Genomic DNA, 25,143 nt, shown 5'->3' with positions numbered 1-25,143 from the left:
GTTGAAACTAATCAATTGGTGAAAGTTAGTTGGATGGTTTTCATTTATATTGATGAATACGGCGACTCTTGTTAAAAACAATCAATTCAAATACGTTAGTTGGTTCTTTTTATTTCAATGAACTCACGCCAGTCACTAAGTTAGCTGACGAATGCTAAAATTGATCAATTCAATTCAATCAACAAAGTTATTCGGCTCGCTTTTATGAGTTCAAACACTAAAATAGAAGCATGCTAAAAATGTAGTGTGCCGTGAAATTTAGCTCGCTAGCTAACAATGTAACAATCTAGCTACCTAACTAGCTTAGCGGTTTGTTCATTCATTCGCTAATCATACGTCCATTTATCAGTTTATTATTTCAAATACGTGCGTTGATATTTCTTTTAACGTTGACATCTTTTTTTTTTTTTATTACGAAATAAAAGCCATTTGCGATGGGTCCATCCTCCATCTGACTCTTTAGCACGACTTCACTCGATTGCGTCATCACCAGAGCAACGCGGCCGAAACAATCTTCCCTGTAACCTGCGAGCCGCAGGAGAAACGGACTCAATAAGCCTGCGCGGAGATTAGAATGAGAAGTGAATAGCGCCGCAAATGTGACTAATTGCAGGAAGCGAAACGGACAGGAGGTGAGCCTTGTTCTCTCATCCTTCCCCCCTCCTTGACCTCCCCTGCAGCGGCTCGGTGACGCCAGCGGAGACGGGGGATGGGAGGAGCGGGATCAGACGTAAATAAACGCTGACCTATCGCGAACATGCTTACAAAACTGTATTAACATCATCTCTTTAGTGTGTTTTGCGGGATTATCATTTGGGGAAAAAAAGGCTCGATTCAAGGGAAGTGATATCCTTCATTTGACCTTCATTGTAAAATCAAGCAAAAGCAGCCATTGTTCAAATGAGCTTCATTAGTGGCTTTTGCATTTGTGCAACTACTATTTTGGTGCATTGGAAGAAACTGCATATGACAATGACAACAAAAACAAACCAACAATGTAAATAAGATAAATGACACATGCCACAGATCTATATGTCGTTATTTTTTAATTATTTTTCAAATTATTAGTTTATTATAAAATATTATTTTTTTTTAGTTTTACATTTTTTAAGAGTACAGAAAATGTATGGTTTTTACTAAAGTAATAAAGTAAGAAATTATTTTAGTACTTGTAAACTAATGAATTACTTTAGTACCTCAAGTAATCAATTAGTTCATCTGTATTTTAACAATCTGTACTTTAGCACTTAAATACCTAAAATAATCAGTTATTTTGGCACTAATCCATCTAAAGTAATTGATTACTCTAGTACCTTAGTACCTAACTACATAAAGTAACTGATTATGTACTAAAATAATCAATTACTCAAGTACTTTTGTACATTACTTTGTCAAATAATCAATTACTTATCTAAGTAGTTATCTAAGTAATTGGTTACTGTAGTACTTTACATTACTTCAAGCAATTGTGTGCTTCCGTACTTGACTAACTAAAATTACGTTGGCGCTAATTTAATTTAAGTAATTGATTAATTTAGTACTTAATTAACTAAAATAATCACCTGAGTACTTAATTACTCCAATTAATTGAATACTTCAAAGCTTCATTTAGTAACAGCCATTTGAAGACCAAACACTTGGAAAAACTATGGAAAAAAAATGTAAACAAGTAGCTGGCATTGAATGTCTTAAAAAAACGAAAAAATATGTCTTTGGGATTGAATTAGTTAACACCAATAATGTGTCCAAATTGCTGTAGATTGCTATTGCTATGACTAAGTAAAAGGGGCCCTAAATCTGAAGCTAATCCCTTTTGTGTGGCCCCTAAGGCTAAAAGACTGCGGGCTAACGATGAATGCTAATTGGAAACCTAATTAAATGGATCGATATGTCAATTGAAGGGGAAAGGCAAAGGCGGCCATATAAACCTGTTAACATACTGTACCGCCTGGGAGCTGTGCTCACACACACACCAACGCACGCATTTCATTGGCTATTCAAGAAGACAGGCTGAGTTGGTATAAAAAGCCCTGGTTAAAAAAAAAAAAAACGACCATTCATTTCCTCTGTGTCATTTTCATCAAAGCGTCAGTCGTTATGCTAAATTATTCAAATGCAAACGGCTGGCAATAAAGTCGTTGCGTAACGCGGCGGGCGATGAAAAGGGAACAAATGGCGCGGGCGCAAGTAAAGGAGGCGTGGCCACACAACTGGTTAGTGTGGATAAGTGTAAGTAAATTAGTGAGGTGGAATAAGCATCCTTCTGAAAAGATTTCCTATAAAAATGATTTCTAAGTGCGCCAGACCAATTAAACTTTATACCTTTCAAACAACAACTTCAGATTTCTTCTTCTTTTTTTTTAATACTGTCCAATATAGTACAAGTAACTATAAAACATGAACTCATATTGATCTAAAAACATTTCAAATTTTCACATACAAAGTCATCTTGTGGGCCGGACTAGAAGAGCCGCTACAATGCTAATCTTTCTTGTTTTATTTATTTATTTTTTTTTTTACAAACTACTCCAAAAAGCTTGCTCAGTTTTCATGTTGTTTTTTTTCAAGGTACGCTGGTTAAAAGGCTGATTTGACACATACGGCGGCGGATGGCTAGCAGCGCGGCAGATTGATACACTAGCAAGCGGCGGCACACTACTTAGCGCTAATGAGCCCGTGTAACTTTAAGGCATATTAATGAGCGCCTCATTCATAATGAAGAGCTGCGGTCCTGCGGACTGCATCCAAATGCTAACTCTGGAGACACACACACACACGAGAGATGCTAACATGCTAGCAGCAGACAAAAATGAGAAGAAACAGAGTCCAATCTGCATTGTTACTATACAAATGGGTAACAATTTTTTTTTTTCTGAAGACCATCACTTTAGAGCAGCGCCTACTTGATGTACTGCAATAAAACTCAGTCCTAACGGCCTGTTAATACTCGATCTAGTTCAGCCGCAAATAAAGGCACTTTAGCTAAAAACTCATTTCAACCACTTTGATTCATTCTACATCTATAGAATAAAATCTATGGTATTAGATAAGGGCGTTGGTAACAATTCTTCACATCTCACAAGCAGTGCGCTTGTGGCTGCGAATGATGGAGCTGCGCGGAGGCGTGGGAGGGGCTGGGGTGTGAGCGGACTCATGGAAATACGTGTTTTTATGAACGCAATCTATCGATAGAGTGTTCACGAAACGGTGCTATTCGAATAAAAATGAACACGACGTGATGCCGGTGTAAAAAGCAGGAATATAATAATGGCCTAAAGACGTAATTAGCATCCAATCGTGAACAAAAGGCCAGAAGAAGCTGTCGATTTGGATTGATGGCTCATTCTTCAACAAGAATTGCCTGTTGACCAAAGGGGACTGAGCACACGCGCACACACGCAGACCACACCCCCCAAAAAGTATAGAAGAACTACGTGCAGAAGAGGTGAACCTCTACCGCGTATGCCGCGAGTCCCGTGTACAGTATTTCTGATGAAATCAATTGTTTCAATGACGTGGTGCTACGTGCGTCCTTTCAACAAAAACAAACACTTTGGGAACTAATTTGACGTCGGGAATTCATGTAGGTTCCTTTAGGACACACGAGCGTCATTAATATTACCTACACGGACGGCGACCTTCAGCCGAGACATTTTCCGGCGTCCGGGCCCGGCCGGTGCCGCGGGCGTCGCTCCGGGGCCTCGCTGACTCACCCGCATCTGTAATTGAGTTTTTCTTCATTACCATTCAAGTTTGAAGAATTATATTTCAAATAAGACTCAAACGCTCGGGTGGATGCGGCTCGCAGATGATGGGCCTAATTTTGTAAGGTGAAGAGCAGAAAGGAGGGAGTTACGCAAGAGAAAAAGCACAATTACGCAAAGCTGACTGCGGCCGCGGGAAGCTGGAAATAGCACAAGTGAGGCGGCACATGAGGAGATTTATGGACGGGGCCCAGGCAAACGCTTCTTTACTGGGACGCCAAAAGCAAAACAAGGTCCTGAATGGAAGTCATCATACGTTTGGATGGAGATTGAAATGATGATTGATTTTTTTTCTTTTCCTGGGCTAAAGGGGAAGTCAAGGCAAAAACGCTTTTTTAACAATATAATGGTTCATTCAGATGATTTTTTAATCTCACGGGGAGCCATTTTGTTCCTATCGTCTAAAAATGACAGCCCAATTGATCAGGCTCGTGTAATGACCAATCACAGCTCGGCGTGCAAACGTCACATGACCTTACACAGGAAGGAAGTGAGCTTTGATTGGTTGTTACATGCGGTCTAAACTGATATCATTATTAGGCTAGCTATAAGTGGTTACCTTTCAAAAATAAAGAACAAAAAGTTGGCCATGTGTTGGCCATTTCTTTGGAGAAATTCAGGTAGAGATTTCACAGGGTTATAATTATAATAATTATATTTTTATATATATTTTCTTTTTTTTATTATTTCAATCAATTTGACTCCATTCATTGATTTTGTTTCAATTCATTTTAATTCATTTTAATCTTTATTTGGTCTTTCTCAACATTCTCAACAGGAATCATGCATTGCAGACCAAATAAAACCATAAAAATTATGGGGGGGGGGGGGGGGGGGGGGGGGGGGGGGGAATGGAACGTAATGGGATATTAGGCCAAATGTGAAAAAAAAAGTACAAATCAATAGCCTATGGCATTATGAGGAAAAATGTACAAATGATGCGTTGCATATGATAAATATATATATAATATAATAAAAACCATAAAAATGATAGATAATGTTTGCTTTCATACTTTTTTAACATGGTAATATTGTTGGCCAAATGAAAAATAAATTACTTGCACATGCACACAATCGTGGGGCATTATGGGAAAAAATGCCTGACAGAAACGAAGCATTTCTTATGACATAGTTTTGTTGATTTAAAAATAAAGATAAAATCTTGCTTGCCAGTTTTTGCACCTTGCCCCCATATAAATGGCTTTATAAACATTTCAAAGAGGGTGTTTAGAAAGCTTTTAATTGTCAAAATTACATTTATAACTAAAATGCAAAGACAAAAATTGAAGAGTTTACTTAGATTTAGTTATTTTCTTTTTTGGTAAATGGAAACCCGTGATTTACGCACTGAAAAAGGCAAATATGGCGCGGTGCTAACTTTTTCGAAAATTGAAGGCTTTTAGGCGCACCTTAAAGTGCGGAAAACGCTCTGTGAACTCCGCAATCCGTCAATTCTACCCGTGTTTTCCAAATGTGTCATTTTGTGACATTACAGCCTTCTCAAGTGTGTTTTTCCCTACCGCGATAAAGAATTCTATTTTTACTTGTGGGTCCGCCTTTGAATCTTTGGGGGTCGCGCATAAATAAGTGAGCCCAAGTGAGCGCGTTGTTCTTACTCGACGTTCATGCGCGTCTTCAGAAGCTATCCTCGCGGCGGCGGCGTTGGCGGCGGCGTTGGCGGCGTTGGAGGCGGGGCCGTCTGAGATATCGATTGAAGTGTCTCCATCCATCCTTATTTCCTTCCTTTGAGTGGCGTTATGTAACCGGAGGAGAGACGGAAAAGGAATTTGAAATACAAGTTATATGAATAGGCCATTCTGTCATTTCAATATTAATATCGGAACATTGTGCAGAGTTGTTTCGATGCAGAGAAAAAAGACTTTATCCTTTACACTTTTACACACAAACTACACACATTGCATTTTTTCCCCCCTAATTTTGTAAATGCTTCTAAAGATGTAATAATTTGAGTTATTTATGATTTTTTTTTTCCCTTCAACCACTCAAATTGTTCAGTGGCGTCAGTTCTATCCATGCATATGTACCAGTGGGTGAAATTTCATAACACCCACAAAAAAAATGGAAAAATGATGTGGTTTGTCTTTGTAGCCTGTGAAGTGACGATAACACTTGAACTGGTCTCTACGCCACCTACTGTCTTGAGGTGAAACACAAGTCAACAAAGAATTTTCTGTTTGCTGACCACCGCTCGACGGAATGTTGCAAAAATCGCAGGAAAATCAATGGAATGAATCCTTTTAAAATGCGTCTCAAAAATTGTAATTAAAATTGTTTTATATGGTCCGAAATTTGGACAATGATTATTTTTGTACACAAAATCTCACACTGCAATCACATAGAGATGTCACTTTTCGCAATTTTACATATTTTAATCATCTTGGATCATCCCGAATGTGTTAAAAAACATAAACCCCAAGATTTTTTGAGAGGAACGTAAATAAAAGCAGACTCCATGATTTTTTTTTCCTATTGTGGGAACTTTTAGTCTGCTTGTACTGCCACCTAGAGGACTGGAGTATTACTGTATCTTCTACCGTATATGTCCTGCTTGTTCTGAGCATTTTTTTTTGCACAAATGTCCCTAAAGTTTTGTATTCAAAGTCTTACGTGTCCTCCTGAGACCCAGCCTATTCATTTTTTGTCCACCGTTGTGTCCATTTAGCCTCAGTAAAAGGACAATGTTACCTCCACCCCACACAAACACACAGCGCATTATTAGAAAGCCCGGAAGGTCCTCCGCTGAGGACACTTGGAACAGTTATCTCCAATAATTCAAACGATATAGAGCAAAAACAAACGTCCACTACAGTGGACACAAAGGAATAGGCTGGCTTTCAGGAGGGAATCAGTATTCCATACATCACCGCACCCTTACATAAGCCATATGTCTAATATGATATGTATGGACGCACGCGTCCCCACGTCCCAGGAAGGGACGTCGGGGGACGTTGGCCTTGGTGTCAGAGCTTGCTTCCGAGAAGACGCGCTGCGCCGCAATGCGTCTCCGTGAGGCGGCGCGAGTGGAGGAATACTAAAAAGTCCATTTTGCCCGGGTTCTTTACTTTCAAAATCAAATCAAATCAAACAAACAGGCTTTTTTCATGGCGCGCTGTCCTTCAACTGGAACATTAGTAGTCTGCTGCGGTTGCTAAGCAATACGCGGCCGCACAATGGAGACAAAGTCCCATTTGGAATCATGTATTCTATCTTCATGTGGTGGGAATTTTAAACAGCTAAAATGATGATTCCCAGATATGAACAATTTATAATATCACCATTAGCGCGAACTTGATCACCCAAGTTGATTTTTTTTATCTTGTTAGCAGAAAAACGTGAACAAAAAAGATGTTCTATACTATTATATTCAGACCGATGCCAATAGGAGTGCTCGATTCTTGAATCGCCGATACTAATACTTGATAATTTGAAAAAAAAAAAGATCATTTTAAACATAGGCCTATACACGCTAATATAGTATTTTATAAAATAGCTATTTTTCAGGTTTCTAGTTCCTGATCGTAAAAAAATATTTGAGCAGTCACGGATACCGAAGTACAGTACTAATAACACTAGTACTTTTGATACATAAACTTTACCCTCAAATGAAAGGTCATTTTAAAAACGGACTTATGCGTCCAGATTTTTCCTTTCAATTTGATGAAATTAACGTTTTTTTCAGTTCCAGTTCCTAATTGTAAAAAAACACAAGCAGCCACTGCAAGTACCGATACCTTGAAAGAAAAGCGGTACCCATCTTTCTAGTAAAAAAAAAAAACGTGAAATAAAACTGGTATCTGCACAGATGCCTAGTACAGATACTCATCCTTTCCTAGTAAAATAAATAAATAATAATAACGTGAAATAAAATTGGTATCTACACCTAGTATCAGTGCATCCCTTGCAAAAAAAAAGAAGAAAAAATAACTTGAAATAAAACTGGTGTGGTGTCTGCACCGACACCCTAGTACTGCTACTCACCAATAACTAAAAAAAAATGTTTTTTTTTTAAAAAGGCCCTTTCCCGCCCCTAGTAAAATAAATAAATAAATAAATAAGAACGTCTGATAAAATGGTGGGTGGGTTTATACGGGCAAATATAATTTTAGGTTTTCAAAGCCGTACCAGGAACAGTCCATCTTTTGTTACAAATTAAGAGCAAATTAATTGGAACATGCAACAACTCATTGCTAAATCGGGTAACAGTGACTTCTTTGCAAAATGTTGGATGTATTCATTTTCTCATCCAGATGTGCGCTGTCATTAGTAGAATTTCCAGTCGGAAATAAAAGATGATGTTTGATCTATCTTCTAGAGTCGCTGAACAAACGACATCTGGATTTTAAAAAAAAACTCTTCAGGCTGATGTCAAAAAACAAGCCAAAACAAACAAAAAAACCCATGATCCGATTCAATGAGCGAGACGCCGCCATGTCGTGGGATCAACGTAAACACGGGAGGTCAGGAGGCGGCGCCCGCCGACCGGCGGGACCGCCATCCATCACGGCTCGGACGAGGCCAAGGTGAGCGTTTGCCTCGAGAGGATGAGACGGGCGAGGGCCGGGGTCGAAGGTCGAACGTGTTCTCGCAGCGGCGAGGGAGGCGCTCGCCGCCGTAGTCGCATTTGTTCTTTTGTCGCCGAGCAAAAGTCCGTTTAGCTTCTGCGCGAAATGGGACTGAACCATTTCTCTCTCTATTATGATTGCGATGGGAAAACGCAAAATGCCAAAATCTATATTGATTTATTTCTTCAGCTAAAATAAGTGCAATTTTTTTTTTGTCAAGGTTTTTTGCTACCAATTCTAATAACTTAGAAGAAATAAATAATATACATAATTATTAATGAGTTTGGTAGATACCATTTCCAATTTTATGCAAATAAGTGCAGTTTTGGTCAAGGTTTTATGCTGGAAATTCCTAAAACTTAGTAGCAATAAATAATATACATAATTATTAATGAGTTTGGTAGATACAATTTTGGTCAAATATATGAGGAGCAATTTTTCAAATCCACAGGCAGTTTTTACATGAATTTCATATATATATATATATATATATATATATATATATAAATCAGATATTGATGTATTTATTTAAGACTGCTTGATAAGAAACAACATTCTATATCATATCATGTAATATAATATAATAATTCGTCATGTAGTGGTGTCTTAATATTATAATTTGTAAAAAGATTTTAGAGGAAACACAATCATTAAAAAAGAAAATTTGGCCTGGTAAAACGTAAAATGTAATAGTAATTTTCAATCTAAATTCCCTGGGTAAAGAAAAAAAAATGGAATTTGATCGCCCTGCTGCTTTCGTGCAATAAAGTGACTTTTATTCCGAGAAATGTCTTTGATCTATATACAGCGTATATCTGAAACGCAACATGAATGTTTTGAAACTTCCAGGTTTGCTCCCCATGGCTACTTTTGCCCGATGATAAAAAAAAGAAAAAAAAACCCAGAGGCATTCAAGCGTATGCGCAAAAGAGCATGAGCATGCTCCGGCGGCTCCGGCGGCTCCGGCGGCTCGGCGGGAGTGAGCCGCCGCCGCTGTTGAGCGCCAGATAAGAATGCCGCTAATCTCTGGGCTCGCTATCGCCGCCGCATCAAAAACATGACCTTAATCCCAACGCCACAACAAATATACACTATCCTTTTCGTGTAACACTCTGCCCAATATATATATATATGTATATATATATATATATATATATATATATATATACACACACACACACACACACACACACACACACACACCGTATTTTCCGCACTATAAGGTGCACCTAAAAGCCTTAATTTTTTTCAAAAGCTGATGGTGCGCCTTATAATCAGGTGCGCCTTATATGTGGATAAATATTGAGATTGTAGATGGGGAACGAAAAGTAAAGTAACGAAAAGTAAGCTTTACCCGTTTCTTTTGTGTGTTTACAGTTGAACAAGGTTGCTCATATTGACATTGACTTATTACGCTATTGAGAGTTTAGAGTTATTATTTGAGTTATTGTTATTACTTTGAGTATTACTATATTGCGATTGAAAACGTTTTATAATATGTCAATAATCGAGGGTGCGCTTTATAATCCGGGTCGCTTTACATATGGGAAAAGTTTTAAAATATGTCATTAATTGAGGGTGCGCCTTATAATCCGGTGCGCCTTATAGTGCGGAAAATACAGTATATATGTATGAAAACATCAAAATTGTAAAGACATTAAAAATTGGTACCAAAATCATATAGTAAGAGCTACATGTACATAATATACATGTATACCATCAGAAATCATCATAAATAAAAACTATAGAAAGGATTTATTTAGCTTTGAGTGGCGCTTGTTATGCTCATATTCCCTAGTAAGGGTAGGCTAGGCTAGCTTCATATTTCTTGATTATATCCAGCTTGGTTTCCTTATAAATCATCTTCTTACTTCTCTCTTTAACATCACTAGCAATCTTGGGAGCCATGGCTCACCCTTTCAACTTTGAATTAAGCAGTAAAATACGCTTTTGTAACCACTCGCGATGGAACAAAGCTTTACCGTTCCGCCATTTGGAAATAAGTGATGCCGACCAATAGCGGCCCAGCATTGGAGTGAGGCGTTGCATGGAGGCATTGACGGCAACAGAAAATAAGCGCAATTACCTAAAAACGCCTGCAGATGGAGACGAAATAACACAGCCGACCCCCTAAGGTCGTGACAGTTGTTTTGTTCTCATAACAGGGAAAATGTCATAAAGAGGGGACGAAAAAACTCAGTATTTCACATCGCAGCATGAAAAAAAAACGAAAGCCTGGGACGCTATAACCTGGGGGTCCACTGTATTTAAAAGTATGTCTTGGCACGCAAAAGTGCCTTTGGGTTTAATTACACATCCCCTCATATAGATGGTAGCTAACCTTCGGCCGCAGCGTGTCCGACCTAATTGCGATTGTTAACCTTAAAGTCGCTCCGCTGAATAAAATTGACGAGCTGTCCAGAGTCCTTATGTCACCGCTCAGAACGGATCGGGCAATTTTCTCCCGTGCCGCAACCGTTCCTTAGGACGTTTTTTTGTTTTCGTTGAGCCGAGTGCTAACGCTGACGCGGCAGTCATTTTGAACAGCAGTCAAACATCATTATTCCCGCCCGAGGTTCAAATATTTCTTTTTTTCCACTTTTATTCGATTAGGACTGACTTTGGATATTTATATACGTTTTGTACGCGTTTGCTCTTACAATAGATACATTTAATTCCCTTAAAGTATGAAATCAAAAAACTAGCGATTCAATATCATTACTTTTCTGTCCGCCATCTTGATTAGCGCCAAACGTTACGCAACAGCAAATATCAAAGACGTGGTTTGGACGCCCGCCACGTAAGCGGAGTGAAGCGTGAGTTCCCGCGTGTGGAAAACTCGGCGGCGTTCCGTACGTCCTCGCCAGAGGCGGCGTATGAATAATGTACGATACGAGTTGTGCATATGCGTCGGCTCCAGTGGAACTTGGCGGGAAGTCCCGAGCGTTCCAAGCCTCGTTCTATTAATACAGCTTCCGAACCTTCTTGCTCATTTTTGCTACAATTTTTCAAATATTTCACTGAAGAACTCCGATCGGTTGGAGAAGCAGTCAAATATATTTGAAGTGAAATGGGGCCTGACGCAAGTGATGGATGGGGGTGGATTTCCAAAACAGGCTGCGTCGCCAAATAAATAGAAACGACATGAAATGACTAATGCCATCGGTTGTCTCCGTCGCCCCGGAGCAGCCAATCAAATCGAGAAGGAGGCAGAGACAAAGTGAGCGAGGACATGAAATATGGAAAAGCGCAAGCGCCATGATGGATGGCGCGCCGGCGACGTGAAATTTACTTAAGACTCTTGCGCTATTTGGACCATCTTGGGTCATTTTCTTAGACATCATTCTGGAAGTATTTTAGCCAAGGGACGGCACACTCCTGCTAGTGTGATAAATAGTTACTTGTGCTATGTTGAACTTGGATATGTGGGTGAAATTTCAGCTCCCTACTGTGTTCTTCCGGTGCTTTTGAGTCATTTTCTTAGACATCATTCTGGCATATTTTAGCCAAGGGACGCACACTCCTGCTGGTGTGATAAATAGTTGCTTGTGCCATGTTGAACTTGGATATGTGGGTGAAATTTCAGCTCCCTACTGAGTTCTTCCAATGATTTAGGGTAATTTTCTTAGACATCATTCTGGAAGTATTTAGGCCAAGGGACGGCGCAATCCTGATGGTGTGATAAATAGTTGCTTGTGCCATGTTGAACTTGGATATGTGGGTGAAATTTCAGCTCCCTACTGTGTTCTTCTGATGCTTTTGAGTCACTTTCTTAGACATCATTCTGGAAGTATTTTAGCCAGAGGAATAGCACATTCCTGTTAGTGTGATAACTAAGTTGTCTTTCCATGTTGAACTTTGACATGTCGTCACCATCTGGGTGAAAATTCAGCTCCCTAATGTGTTCTTCCCTTGCTTTCTCTTGGGGTGAAATGCTTTTGATGTAAAGATATACTGCTGCAAACATTTGAAAAGAGTTTTCAAATGTATTTTTAAAAATACGTTTCGTTTTTTTCTTGTAATAAATGACAACGCCGATGACCGGCACGGAATATTAAAAACAACGACGAGTCAGTGTTTGCACACACATCAGAGAAAATGGTTACTAATGAGCAGCAGTGAGTCACACGGGACCCAACTGTTTTTTTTATATGATCCACATGACGTAACAGCGCCGTTGCAAAATCAGCAGTGTGAAGAGCAGAAAGAAAGAAAAACACAAGTGGAATATTCATGAAACAATTGCGTAAGCCTCGGAGGGAGGAATTCGATAGGCGTTATCGTGAATCGTCTGGCCCGAGTCGCACATGGAAGACGTTCGCTTGCGTTTCATGTCAGACTTTTGAGACGGGCCCTTACTTTTAGAAACTGTCGTCGTATGCACGCCGGGCCAGCAGGTGGCCATGTTTATCTGTAAAGAAAGGATGGGATTTTTTAACTTTAGACTAAAATCTGATTTTACCTTTGAAAGACAAAAACATTTTTGGAACAAAGTATAAGATTTAATAGATTTTAAAAAATTCCACAGCAATTGTGACCATATTATGAATTTTGTAAAAGAAGCTGTACTGTCAAGATTTTTTTTTTTTGAAAAACAAAAATGGTATTATTGTAGGATTAAAAAAAATACTGCCTTTATTTGGTTTTATGTTTTTTAACTAGCCACCAGGGGGCAATCTGTGGCGACACAACAAAATATTTGCAGCCACAGGACATCAGCGTGAATCATGAATGGATTTAGAAGAGGAAGATGATAGTGCCCAAAAGCTAGCTTAAATTGGGCGCGTCACTATCGTGTTGGTGCAGCATTCTAACAATCCGGGTGTGTCGGTGATATATTGAAAATATTTGCGGAGCTGCTCTTATTTGCAGACATGTTCAGTCTGTGTTGAAGGTACTACAGTATTTGGCTATAGGCAGGCAGTTTGAACAAAAAGTTATAAAGAAATTGAAAAAGATTTACAGGACTCTTTTTATACAAGCATTTGCAATAAAGACTATTCTCTTGCTATTTTTCTTTGCGTGTTTCGATGTGATCCTAACAGTCCTGCCTGGCTCGGACTTTTCTTCATCTTCACCTCATTGGTGGGATCATTTGAATTGATTTCCCGATAGCAGGGAAGCAGCGGCGAGATAAGCCAATGATATGGGAAACGTGAGCCGGGTTTCTTTATCTGCGGAAACACTTGGTCTTTGCTGAGGCAGCTGCGTTGTTCGGCAAATGTGCAGATGTCTCAAATATTTACATGAGGTGAGTACGGACATTCAATCTCTGCCTGGTGCTTCCTCTCGTTCTTCCTGCGAGGTGCGGGGCTGTGGATTCTCTCCAAACACTTTTATTAGACGTATTAAGGGAAGCTAAATATTTGTGTAAAGTATCAATGGTGGAAGAGTGGCACAAAAATAACATTTACTACACTAACGTTTTTGCTCTTCGGTACCTGCTTTAAATTGGGGCCATTCCCTCATCTTGAAGCTTGCAACAAAAATCACTAACCCCACACCGCAATGCCTAGCGTGCATGCATCAACACGTATGCTATACGTGAGCGCAATGTGTTTCCCAAACCTACTAAAAAGCAAACACGTCATGGTGTTTGAATGCCTTCAATTTCTGGAGACATTCGATCCAAAATCATTTTCAGAAACAGTCCGGTGTCACATACCCTACAAGTACAAAGCAGGGATTTCCTGAGAATAGTTCACTAAATAATGCCTGGGGGAACTTACAACTTCTATCTTGCATTTCCTTGCGAAGTAACCAATGCAAACGCAAGTTAAAAATGATTTATACATTCAAATCATATTTAAAACGCAACGTCAATGTTGTTTTCCTCTTTGTCAGACAGTGACAAGCCTCAAAAATGTAAAATTCAAAAATAAAAACTTTAAAATACTACAATTTCGAAGAATTCTAAAATTCCAAGACTCTGAAGAAGGCGAAAAATATCGCCAAAACATGTCAAGTGAAATCTCTTAGAAATTTGAGGATTTTAAATTATTTTATTTTTGTTTAAGTCTTGTCACTGTTCCTCGCGGTTTTAGGAATATTCCTGTGCGCGAACAAGGATGGACTCGAACGTTGGTTCGAGGTTGCTCGCTTCTTTTATAGAAAATAATGTTCAGCCAACTGACGTCCGCCCTCTAACTCATCTCGTTTTGGTAATTATGGTAAGTAAAAATACTGATATAATAATGCACGTACGTGCATAAAAACTCGGCTTATGTGGCTGATGGGTCAATCTACCTCGAACGGCGTCGAATAAATCTTTAAGTTACCGTTTATAAGACGCAGGCATACATTTGGTCTTCATTTTTGGGAAGAAACTGTGTTTTACGCTTGGGGAATTACGGTGACCGGGCGATAAACTATTATCAACGGTGCAAGGTGACACAAGTGGCGACGATTACCACGACGGACAAAATCTACCGACAAACTGCCCACCTCTGAAAACTGCGTTGAGGGAGGGAATATTTTACAAAACGGGTGCCATTAATTAAGTAAGTTGTGTTACTTCAAATATTGGCCATACGTCACCATTCAGTCTTGTTCTGAATGAGCGAGAGCAAAAATCCTGTTCCCATTTTTCTCTCCGCACGTTTCCGCATTGAATTTTTTTCAGTATTCCCTCCGAGCCTTCCTGTGGACTAATATTTGTCTTTCTACCTCCTTCCTTCTTTGTGAACATCTGGAGTGAAGCTTTGCAGAAATATAAACTTCCTCGGGGACTTTAGTGGCTTTTTGGTGCATGCGTGAACATCTCAGCGTCAGCACGTAAACGTGCTTATCGCTCAAACGACACGCATCATTACAAGCTTTCCGTAGTACAGAGCCCAAAACAAGAAGACTCAAATGATGAAGTGATCGGCCGAAGGAAACTACGGCGCATCGGATCGAAAGATTTAGTACGACTGACCCCGAAATGACTAAAAAAAGAACATTAACAAAAATTTTAAAAAATGGACATAAATTTGGCTGAATTAGGGCAAACACAAACACAAAAATGATCAAATTCTTAAATGCAGATGCAACTTGAATATTGTTGACCCAAAAATTGCTTGAGTCTGATCAAAATAATAAATAAAATACAGGCATAAATCTGCCCGTTTCACTATTATCTCAAAAATAGACAAAAATAGCAACAAAAAAACAAACATATACCTGACAGTAGAAGGGAAATTAAAAAAATGACAAATTCTAGACAAAATATGACTAAAGTTGACAATGTTCCATAATAAAAAAATAATAAAGTTTGGAAAAATATGAATTTTACACACATATATGGTAAAAAAAACAAAAAAAAAAAACAACAAAAGTCAGACAAAGTATAAAAATATGGTGAAACATTTTGAAAAAATTGGAGGTATGGCAAGAAATGGTATACCCTTGGCATAAAAAAGAAAAATACAAATTTGAAAAACTAGTAAAAAAAATACCGCCAAAATAGAGCAAAAATCTGACAACCTGGAGCAAAAACTAATCCCCAAACAGAGCCAAAACTAAGCTCAAGATGTACAAAAAGTAAAACTGAATGACAATAAGAAAAAGATAAAAATTTGACAAAAATCATGCAAAGGTACTGCAAGAACTTATCTTTACATTACATCCAAATATGACAAAAAGCTATAAAAAAGATGACAAAAAATATGGCAAAAAAAAACAAAAAATAGCCAAAATACAGAAAAATGTCAAAGCTAGAACACATTTCAAAGGAAAAAGCTAAGCTCAGGAAAAGCAGAAGTACAAAAAGCACAACCAAATAACAAAAAAAAAATAAAAAATCCACGGAACTGAGGAAAATGCGGATATTGGAGGAACTTGGCAAAAATCCACCGAACAAACGGCACAAGTTGCGCACAACCCCTTAAAAAAAACACAAAATAAGCCAGGGAACTGGCCATTGGGTTTTTGCACTTGAAGCAGTATTGTTTCTTTAATGATAGCGCACCAGCTATTTGAAAAAAAAAAGAAAAAAAAAAGGAACGCAATCAAAGCGGACTCGTTGCTTTATCTGGAATCGTGACGGCTCATCTGCTCCTCTGACAACAATACAGCCAATAAATAAGGCACTTCCATGTGCACTTCTTGGGCCCAAACCGGAGCACATCTACACTCCCTACGCGTGACCGGGAACAAAAGTGGACGCCCTTATCTTGTACTTTGCAGCTGAAAAGAAAAAAAAAAGAAAAAAGCCAAACCGAGCGGGGCTTCTACTTCAAGTCCAATTTCCACCGAGTGATGAAAGTCCTGATTGTTCTGCTTCTCACGTCTGATTGAAGGCTCTTTAAAAAAGAAGGTGCAATTGGTATGGCGGCGCTGGGGGAGAGGGAGTGGGCGCGGCTCTGCTGAAAATGGCTACCCGGCCGAGGCCCGAGGCTGATGGATAATCAGGCAATCGGGATTTGGAAAGATTGGGGCGTGCGGGGTGCCTTGGTGAGTTCAAAAAAAAAAAAAAAATATATATATATATATATATATATATATATATATATATATATATATATATATATATGAATGCAAAAATGGAAAGAAACTTAGTCACAAAACTTGCCAACTAAACTAAATCTAGAGATTTTTTCTGATTTTAAATTGCGGCCTAATATATACATATATTGCCAGTAGCGAAGGTAGCGGTAAGCAGAGCCGATGAAGAACCAGGAGAAAGAGCAGTTTCAATCAGGGAACTGGCTGGCTGTTGAAAGAAGTAGATGGATGAGAACTCGGGGCTTCGTCGAGACCCCTCGCCAGGTCCCGGAAGGCCCCCCCTCCCCAATGGCGCTCCCCGACATCTGGAGCCTGTTTAGTGTCATCCGCGCGCCGTGACACTCTTCGGAAAAATGACAAGAATCTGAAGGGTTTGCGCAAGGCGCCTTGTCTTAGGCCTTCTACTATATATAACCAAAAATTGACTTAAATAGATTGAATAGATGCGGATAAATGCGCCCCCCCCAAAGGGGCAGGGGGCAGGCCTCAAAAGCTGTTTTATAGCCCGTGGATCTCCTCAATTCACTTCAACATAGTTCCTTGGCACCATGATGACACAAGATGGCAGCGAAGCACAACTTTTGTCTAAATAGAAATACTCAACTTATTTCGATGTTGTTCCCAGGAAATAAATATTGATTATATGTATTAATAAACATATATTTCTTTTTTTTGTCTTTATGCTGATCCCAGTCTTCGGGTTTCCCAAGTCTGACCCGGCGGCCATTTTGTGGCTCTTTTGAATTGCATGTGTGTGTAGTGTTTACACAGAGCTGTCACAATCTGTCTGTGAAAGTCTTTGGCGACCACAGATTTTTCACGCCGGTCAATCAACAGATGAGCTCGCTAATTCTTTGTGTGTGTATGAGGGATTACCCCCAATTCACCTGACTATGTTTTCCGTGGGAAACTTTTCTACACAAAACCAGATGGGAAAAAAAAAATATATATATATATATATATATATATATATATATATATATATATATATATATATATATATATATATATATATATATATATATATATATATATATATATATATATATATACACACACGCACACATACACTCCTAAGGATTAACATGATCATATCACATTGTCATTAGATGACTTAAAGACATTTGGCTGACTCCCCGCAGGAAACGATTTCACGATTCAATGAGCAGCAACAACCAAAACACAACTGACGTCTGGAAGCAACTATGCAAATGTTCAGCAGAAACAACAATAAAAAAGCCATAGAAATTGTTATTTATAGTCTCAAATATCCATGCAATATTTGTTTGACTTTGGTGGGGTTTATTTCTCCTTAAATAATGTGCATTCATATTGAAAAGTATTTTATTATTTATTCAAATAGAACTAAAGTTCAATCGGGGATTCAAATAAACACAAAATAGCAACAAAAAATAGAAGATCTCAAAGATGTCAAAATTAATTTAAAAAAATAAAATTCAAAGGCATTTCATGTATTCATATAAATCAGCAGAGAAAAAACAAATTGCGACAAAAATAGAAAAGAATAGAAGAGATGACCTCTAAAAATACGGCACAAAATCTGTGTAAAACTATATTTTGTGTTTAAAAATATCGTAAAACCTAAAACAATAAATACAAAGCTACATAAAACAACACCAAATACACACGTTGGACACTTATCATTAGCAACAGATTCATGAATATTTTAAAAGAAATAAATGCATATTGCAATGCTGAATTAATTTCATTAAAAAGACGTGTGCGATCGAAGTAATAATGCGATCTATACTCGACAACACAAGTGTATTTTAATGAGCAAAACATGTCGAAAAGTACTCACTTGTGAGGAAAAGTGACTGAAGTTCCCGCAGCCACAGATAGAGGGCAGCGTTTGTCTTTCCAATCTGCTGGGGGGCCTGAAAAGGAAAAAAAAAAAAAAAAAGTTAGCATTCAAACAAACTGGCTTGTGCGCATTTGTTTGCATTCCAAATGGAATCTTTTACGACAGGCCTCGACGACGTGACCTCCTTGCCCCCGACCCACTCTTTCCCCATTTGCCCTACTTTGTTGCAGCCTCTAAGAATGATTACTTTTAGTGTAATTGGCGCTCTTGTACCTTTGTGTCCCGTGACGAGAGCGTCTCAAGACCAGGCCCCGAGTGGATCCTGACGAGTGCTGTTGTAAGCGGCCTCATTTGCTCCCTTGTGCCGCAAAACCGCCGCATAACACCGCACGTGATGCGCACGTGTTATTTTTATTTCTTCCTTTTTTTTAATATATTTTCATCGGCGCTGCCTTCAAACAACATTAATAAATCAATGACATCTTGTCTTCATTGAAGACGAAAGAACACAACATGTCAAGAGCACAGTTTGGCCCGTCACCTACAAATGACCTCTAAAATGAAATTACAAGCCGCTTGCTCGCGGGTTCTACCTGTCCACTAGACCCCCATCCCAATATGAACACCGACAAGCGCCTCTTTCTTTGGGAAACAGCACTGAGAAAGCAGAAGCGGCATCATCACATCTCCTGGACTAACTTTTCTGTTTGGGTGCGCATGTGTTAGATGAAGCCAAAAAAGGAAAGATAAAAAAATGAAGAAACAAAACATGGAAGTGAAGATAGATGAAAATGAACACAAATGAAAGGAAAGTATTAAGGAAAAGGGGGAAACACGGGCAAATGAGATCAACAAAGCTGATAAAGGGAGGGAGAGATGGATGGATGGAAGGAAGGAAGGAAGGAAGGAAGGAAGGAAGGAAGGAAGGAAGGAAGGAAGGAAGGAAGGAAGGAAGGAAGGAAGGAAGGAAGGAAGGGAGAGAGGGAGGAGTGGAGAAAGGAAGCAAAGAAAGAAAGAAAGAATTGAAGAGAAAGAAAAATAATACAACAAAAAGAGAGAAAATGAATCAAAACAAAGAAAAAAGAATACAAAAAACAACAAAAAAGAATGAATGAAAGAAAATATTAGGTAAATGAGTAAAAGAATGACGGTTAAAAGGAAATAACTAAGGAAAATAAGAGGAAAAGGAAGGAAGAAAAGAGAAAACGGGAAATGTCAAAAATTGGGGAATCAAGAAAGAAAGGGAAACAACAAATACAACAAAAAGGAAAAAATATAGAAAAAAGAACAGAAAAGACAAATGGGAGAAAACAGAAAGAAAGAAACAGAAAAAAAAGAAAGAAAGAAAGAAAAAACCTACACAAAACAGATTACATCTTTTGATAATTTATATAGTCTCCAATATTTGCTAACATTGTGAACTAATGCTAGATGCTAAATTAGCTAAAGAAAATTGCCTTATTTTTCTTTCAGACAAGACTATTTAGACTAGCAGGTTTTTTTTTTTTATTTTTAGGTACGTCAAAGGATTCTCCTGACCCCCTTATGCAGTATTTTGACCATTTTGGGCCATTTTCTTCCACATCATTCTGGCAGTATTTTCGCTAAGGGATGGCACACTCCTGGTAGCGTAATAACTACAACATGGTGGTGCCATGTTGAACTTTGACTTGTTGTCACCATCTGGGTGAAATTTCAGCTCCCCAGTGTCTTCTTTCACTGCTTTCACTGCTGTGTATACTTCTGTACTGGACTTATGTGTATCTTGTGTATTTTATTTCTCATATTTTATATCTCGACTTGAGGATACTGCTGGAAATGTGAATTTCCCTACGGGGATGAATAAAGTATCTATCTATCTATCTATCTATCTATCTATCTATCTATCTATCTATCTATCTATCTATCTATCTATCTATCTATCTATCTATCTATCTATCTATCTTTTCCTTTGATGTGAATGGCCGGTACTAAATGAGCTCATATTTGTACCATGTTACACCTAACGAAACAAATGACTTAAAGTGCTTGCCTGCACCGCTAACAAAGATTTTTTTTAATAGCAACAATTTTGCGCTATTCTTGTCCGCATGTGCTTACAGGCCATGTGAAGCGGATGCGTTTGGGGCCGGCTAATCAGAAGCAGCGAAAACATGCGCCGCAGACACGACACGCCGCAGAGGAGAATTTGTTTTTTGTCCTCCCAACAAAGACAAGATGCGGCGCTACATAAAAGTCATCAAAGTCGAACAAAGACAAACCGGCGCTTCGGACAAGCTAAATAGAACCGAAACATTACATCAGCAGCTAATCTGGGTCTTACGATGAAGGGATGGGGTTGTTTTTCCCCAAGCGTTTACTAGATCCTACGAGTCGAAAATATAGCAGACCCTTGGAAAGTTGGGCCATTTAATGAGACGGACCAGACAACAAATTTACAGACGAGTACGACCATCTGAAGACACAGACATAATGGGCTTCTTCAGTGTCGGGACACCAGGAAGAGGTAAAGCCAGAAAGAAACTGATGCGTTGGACCAGCCAAGACTGTTAGGATCCGAGACAGCCATGTTGACTGCTAGGGATAATTTCGCTAGAGGAACAGGAAGGAAACTATGACTAGATGGATGGACACTACAACGTTACGGATGAGACAAGTGGGTAGGATGTTGGACAGATTTCTTCCATCCAAGAATGACACAAACGGACGAGAGACTAGAAAGTGAAAATACGGTATATTAGACACAAGGAAAAGACTGAAATTGGACCCTAAGAAGATACGAAACCTCAGAGGTGGGATCTCATGACGAGGTCGACAGGTACAAGAAAGATACTGCTTCATTGGACAAACCAGACTGACAAGGACAAAACAACACGAGACTTTTTGATCAGACATCAAATCTGAATCCGAGACGACCGATCTGTTAGACCCGACGAAGAACCCAAGCGGAGATGGATATCTTGTTACAGTACCCTTAGCAAAAGACAAATTAGACACTAGAAAGAGAAAGACCAAAAAGTCGTAAAACAAAAGTGTGTCAAAAAATGGAGCGGCCAGCCAACTTGAAGGAATTTGAACTGATCTACCTGGAGAATTGGAATGGATGTGAATTTCCCTACGGGGATGAATAAAGTATCTATCTATCTATCTATCTATCTATCAAAGATGGACATAGTTAACCCAAGGTAGTGAGTTGCTCTCATTTTTGAACCAGCAGTTTTAGGGGGTTCTAAACATGTGGGTCAAAACGGGTTAAATGGTCCAAATGAGCCAGAAATCTTTTTCGTTTTGACCCTGACCCAAACCCTTTAGACCAAATTTGGACTATTTTGGACCCGGCTGTTTTTAGATCGTACGGAGAGACGGTCAACGTGGTAGGACCAGATACTGTAGGTGTTTTGGAACACAAAATAAGATCTGTAGGACATCAGACCACCGTAGAGCAGATTGGGATGGGACCTCAGGAAACGAAAGACACGCTCGTTCCCAGCATCATCATAAACATCACAAAACACTTCCCGCTGTGTCAATGTGGAGGTCAGATGTTTGCTTTTGGAGAAGCGTCTGCGAGAGGCCAGCGAGGACAAAAGACACCGCACGAAACGCAGCGGCGAAGACGCGCCAAAGTATTTGGGGATAAAACCACAATAGAAAACCTTCAAAGCATTGAGAGCCTTTCCAAAAATGCCTGACAGTTAATATCAACAAAATGTCCATTGTGCCCGACGACGATCTAAAAACGCGTCGCCGTCATTCTATCGGAAAATAGATCTCTCGGTCTATCCTTGATCGCCGTGTGGGGCGAGGCCCGCCCCCCTCCCGCCGCGGCCCCCCGCCGTAATGAAAAGTGTTATGAATGTATGTGCGTCTTAATTCTCTGGCGGCCGAGGTTTTGTGGGTGGCGAAATTGGGGTGGGCCGACTTAAATGGTAAACCGTGTCCAGTTTAACCGAGCTTGCGCTAAGCCGATTCTTTAAGGTCACGTTGGCACCAATGGGGGATTAGCTCGGGTCGAATCAATGTCTGATTGGGAGCTTTCTCTTGCCCGTTGCCTCCCCGCATCCTGGCAGAATGCTGCCACAGTCTGACGATTTGTACCCGCCCCATAAGAAGGATCTCCCCTCCCACGGCGGACAAAGACGCACATTAGCTCACTTTTTGCGGTTTTTGGGCCGGGAGCCAGGCCCCCAAAAGGATCAAAGGGATCAAGTCTCAGAGAAGGCCAGCGAGCAGGTGTCGGTTATTAGCTGTTAGCAACTATGCTAGCAGTAAGCGGCTCCCAAGAAACGCCAAAACTTACGTGGAAACACTAACCCGAAGGTGAAACCCCAGTTCCTCACCCTGACTTGAAACCTTACTTTGAAACCATAAGTCTAAACCCTAAAGGACTTTGGAGTGAAAATCCTGTGTCAAAACCCTCTTTAATACCCGTAAACACAGCTTGAAACACCGGTTCTTGGTTGAAATCTGAAGCCGGGCCTGTATCCCCAATATGAAACCTACACTATCCTAAATTCAAATTTAAACTCTGCCAACTCTACCCTTGGTTGAAATCCTTTCTCCAGTGTAAAACCTTAAGCAAGACTCAAAACTTGCTTCAAACCATTACATGAAACCCAGACTGAGGTTTGAAAGCCTAACCTGCCGCTAAACCTTACATGGAAATTGGACTCTGAAACACTAATCTTAATTGAAAGCCTGTCCCTGTCACAAAACTCTAACCATAACTCTATGAAACCATAACGCTTATTTCAAAAGCCAGCCCTATCCTAAAACCTCAATTTTAAACAATGACTGAAAACCTAAAGGCTTGAAATCGTTAGCTGAATTCGAGACTCAGGTTTGAAAAGCCCAAACTTTCTCCTTAAAATATCAAATTGAAACACTCGCCCTTGTTTGTAACATTAATCAAGGCCTGGAACAGTACTCTGAAAACCCAATCCGCATTTGAAAGCCTAGACCTGTCTCAAAACCCTACTTTCCATTACAGTGGGTTGAAACCCTAAACCACGGCTCTAAAACCCTAAGTAGGAATCTTAACCCTTCTTTAAAACCTTCACTCAGATTCAAAACTGTAAAAAAAGTCTTAAAAGTCCAAATTGAAACACTAACTGGTGTTTGAAACATTAATCCAGACTTGGAACCCTACTCTAAAAGCCCCAAACCTCAAAGCCCAACCCTATCTCAAAACACTACTTCAATCCAATTCCCCTGGCTTGGAACACTAAACCACAGCCTTAAAATATGACCTTCAACTCAGATTTGAAACCCTAACTGTCTCTAAAACCCTGACTTGAAACCCTAATTCAAAATCCTAACTCTTGAATGAACCCGACGCCAGAGAACCTGAACCCAGACTTCAAACCCTCAAACAAAACCTGAATAAATTTCTGTTTATTTTCCAGCTACGGCTCTTCGGTTCCCGGGCGGGCTACCGTGAACGGACCCCGAAAGTCATCGTAGACGCTACTTATCATTCGCCCCGACACCATCAAAATAATAATTGGCGCGCCGGGTCCTTGAATTGGCGCGCGAATATCCGACGAGGCCGCGGAGAACGCGGCGGGCGCCGTTCTGAATGGTCATTAAGCGCCGATAACAAGTCTCAAGTGAGCGTCCGCCGCCACGAGTGGACGGCGAGGGCCCGCCGCTGGCAGAAAGGACACTCCGCCCCCTTCAGTCGGAGGCCATTGAGAAGCTCAGCAGCTGGGAGTGTTTGAAAAGGGGGCGGGGGTCACGGGGCGGGGGTCAAGGCGCCCAATGGGTTGAATTGACACGGAGCCGGCCGTCACCTGTGACATCCCCGACATAATGACGAGAAAGCTACTCTAGTCTTTTAATGAGCAAACAACAAGCACAATGGCCGCCTTGTGGGCGGGGAAGACCACGGCGGGGACAAAAGTATTGGGACGCCTGCCATTATCCTGACAGGAAGTGAATAACCGAGCCCATTTTCCTCAAGACTTTGGACAAGATGTCAGAGCGTGTCCGAAAAGTCTTTGACGGGCCGCTTCCAAATCAAAGTCAACCAAGCGTGCCCTGACGCCGATTTACTACCAGTGACGTCTATAGATTGGATCCCAAAGACAATTTTTTTTACTGGGCCGGCTGTGAAGAAGCTAATGGGAAATGATCAACAAAAAATAGATGCCTTCTTCTGGTCACATCAATTCCAATTTAATGGTTTGTCGAAGTTGGAAAAGGGAACTCGATATGCTCAGGTTTTAAACGAGGGTTTCAAGGTTTACATTGCAAACGAGTCTTGGGGATTCAAATTAGGGCTGCCCAACGCGGGTTCTGGTTTGAAGCCAGGGTTAGAGTTTCAAAGTTGGCTTTTAGGGTTTCAAGCCTGGGTTGGGGATCCAAACATGGGCCTGGTTTTCAAAGTTGGGTTCCAAACAATGGTTAGGGTTTCAAAGTTTCCACTCGGAAAGGTGTTAAATTTCAAGCCCGGTTTGAGGTTTCCAATTAGGGTTTAAAAGTAAGC

The 25,143-nt window shown here is 39.9% G+C and overlaps 1 long non-coding RNA gene across 1 annotated transcript in view; it reads right to left on the bottom strand.

Annotated features, from left to right (window-relative positions):
- Positions 1-5,432: 5,432 nt before the first annotated feature.
- LOC148416477 (uncharacterized) overlaps positions 5,433-25,143 on the bottom strand; it is a 39,946-nt gene continuing 20,235 nt past the window's right edge. Inside the window, exons 4-5 of the long non-coding RNA XR_015866930.1 lie at positions 18,654-18,729; positions 5,433-5,507 (exon numbers count right to left, since the gene is read on the bottom strand). This is a non-coding gene — a long non-coding RNA (uncharacterized LOC148416477). The remainder of the gene's footprint in view (positions 5,508-18,653; positions 18,730-25,143) is intronic.

Source organism: Hippichthys cyanospilos, chromosome 10 (assembly GCF_059441005.1).
Source record: "Hippichthys cyanospilos isolate Australia breed blue-spotted pipefish chromosome 10, RoL_Hcya_1.0, whole genome shotgun sequence".
NCBI lineage: Eukaryota > Metazoa > Chordata > Actinopteri > Syngnathiformes > Syngnathidae > Hippichthys > Hippichthys cyanospilos.
Note: the sequence above shows the minus strand (reverse complement) of the source record. Positions and strands in the feature narration are given on the sequence as shown.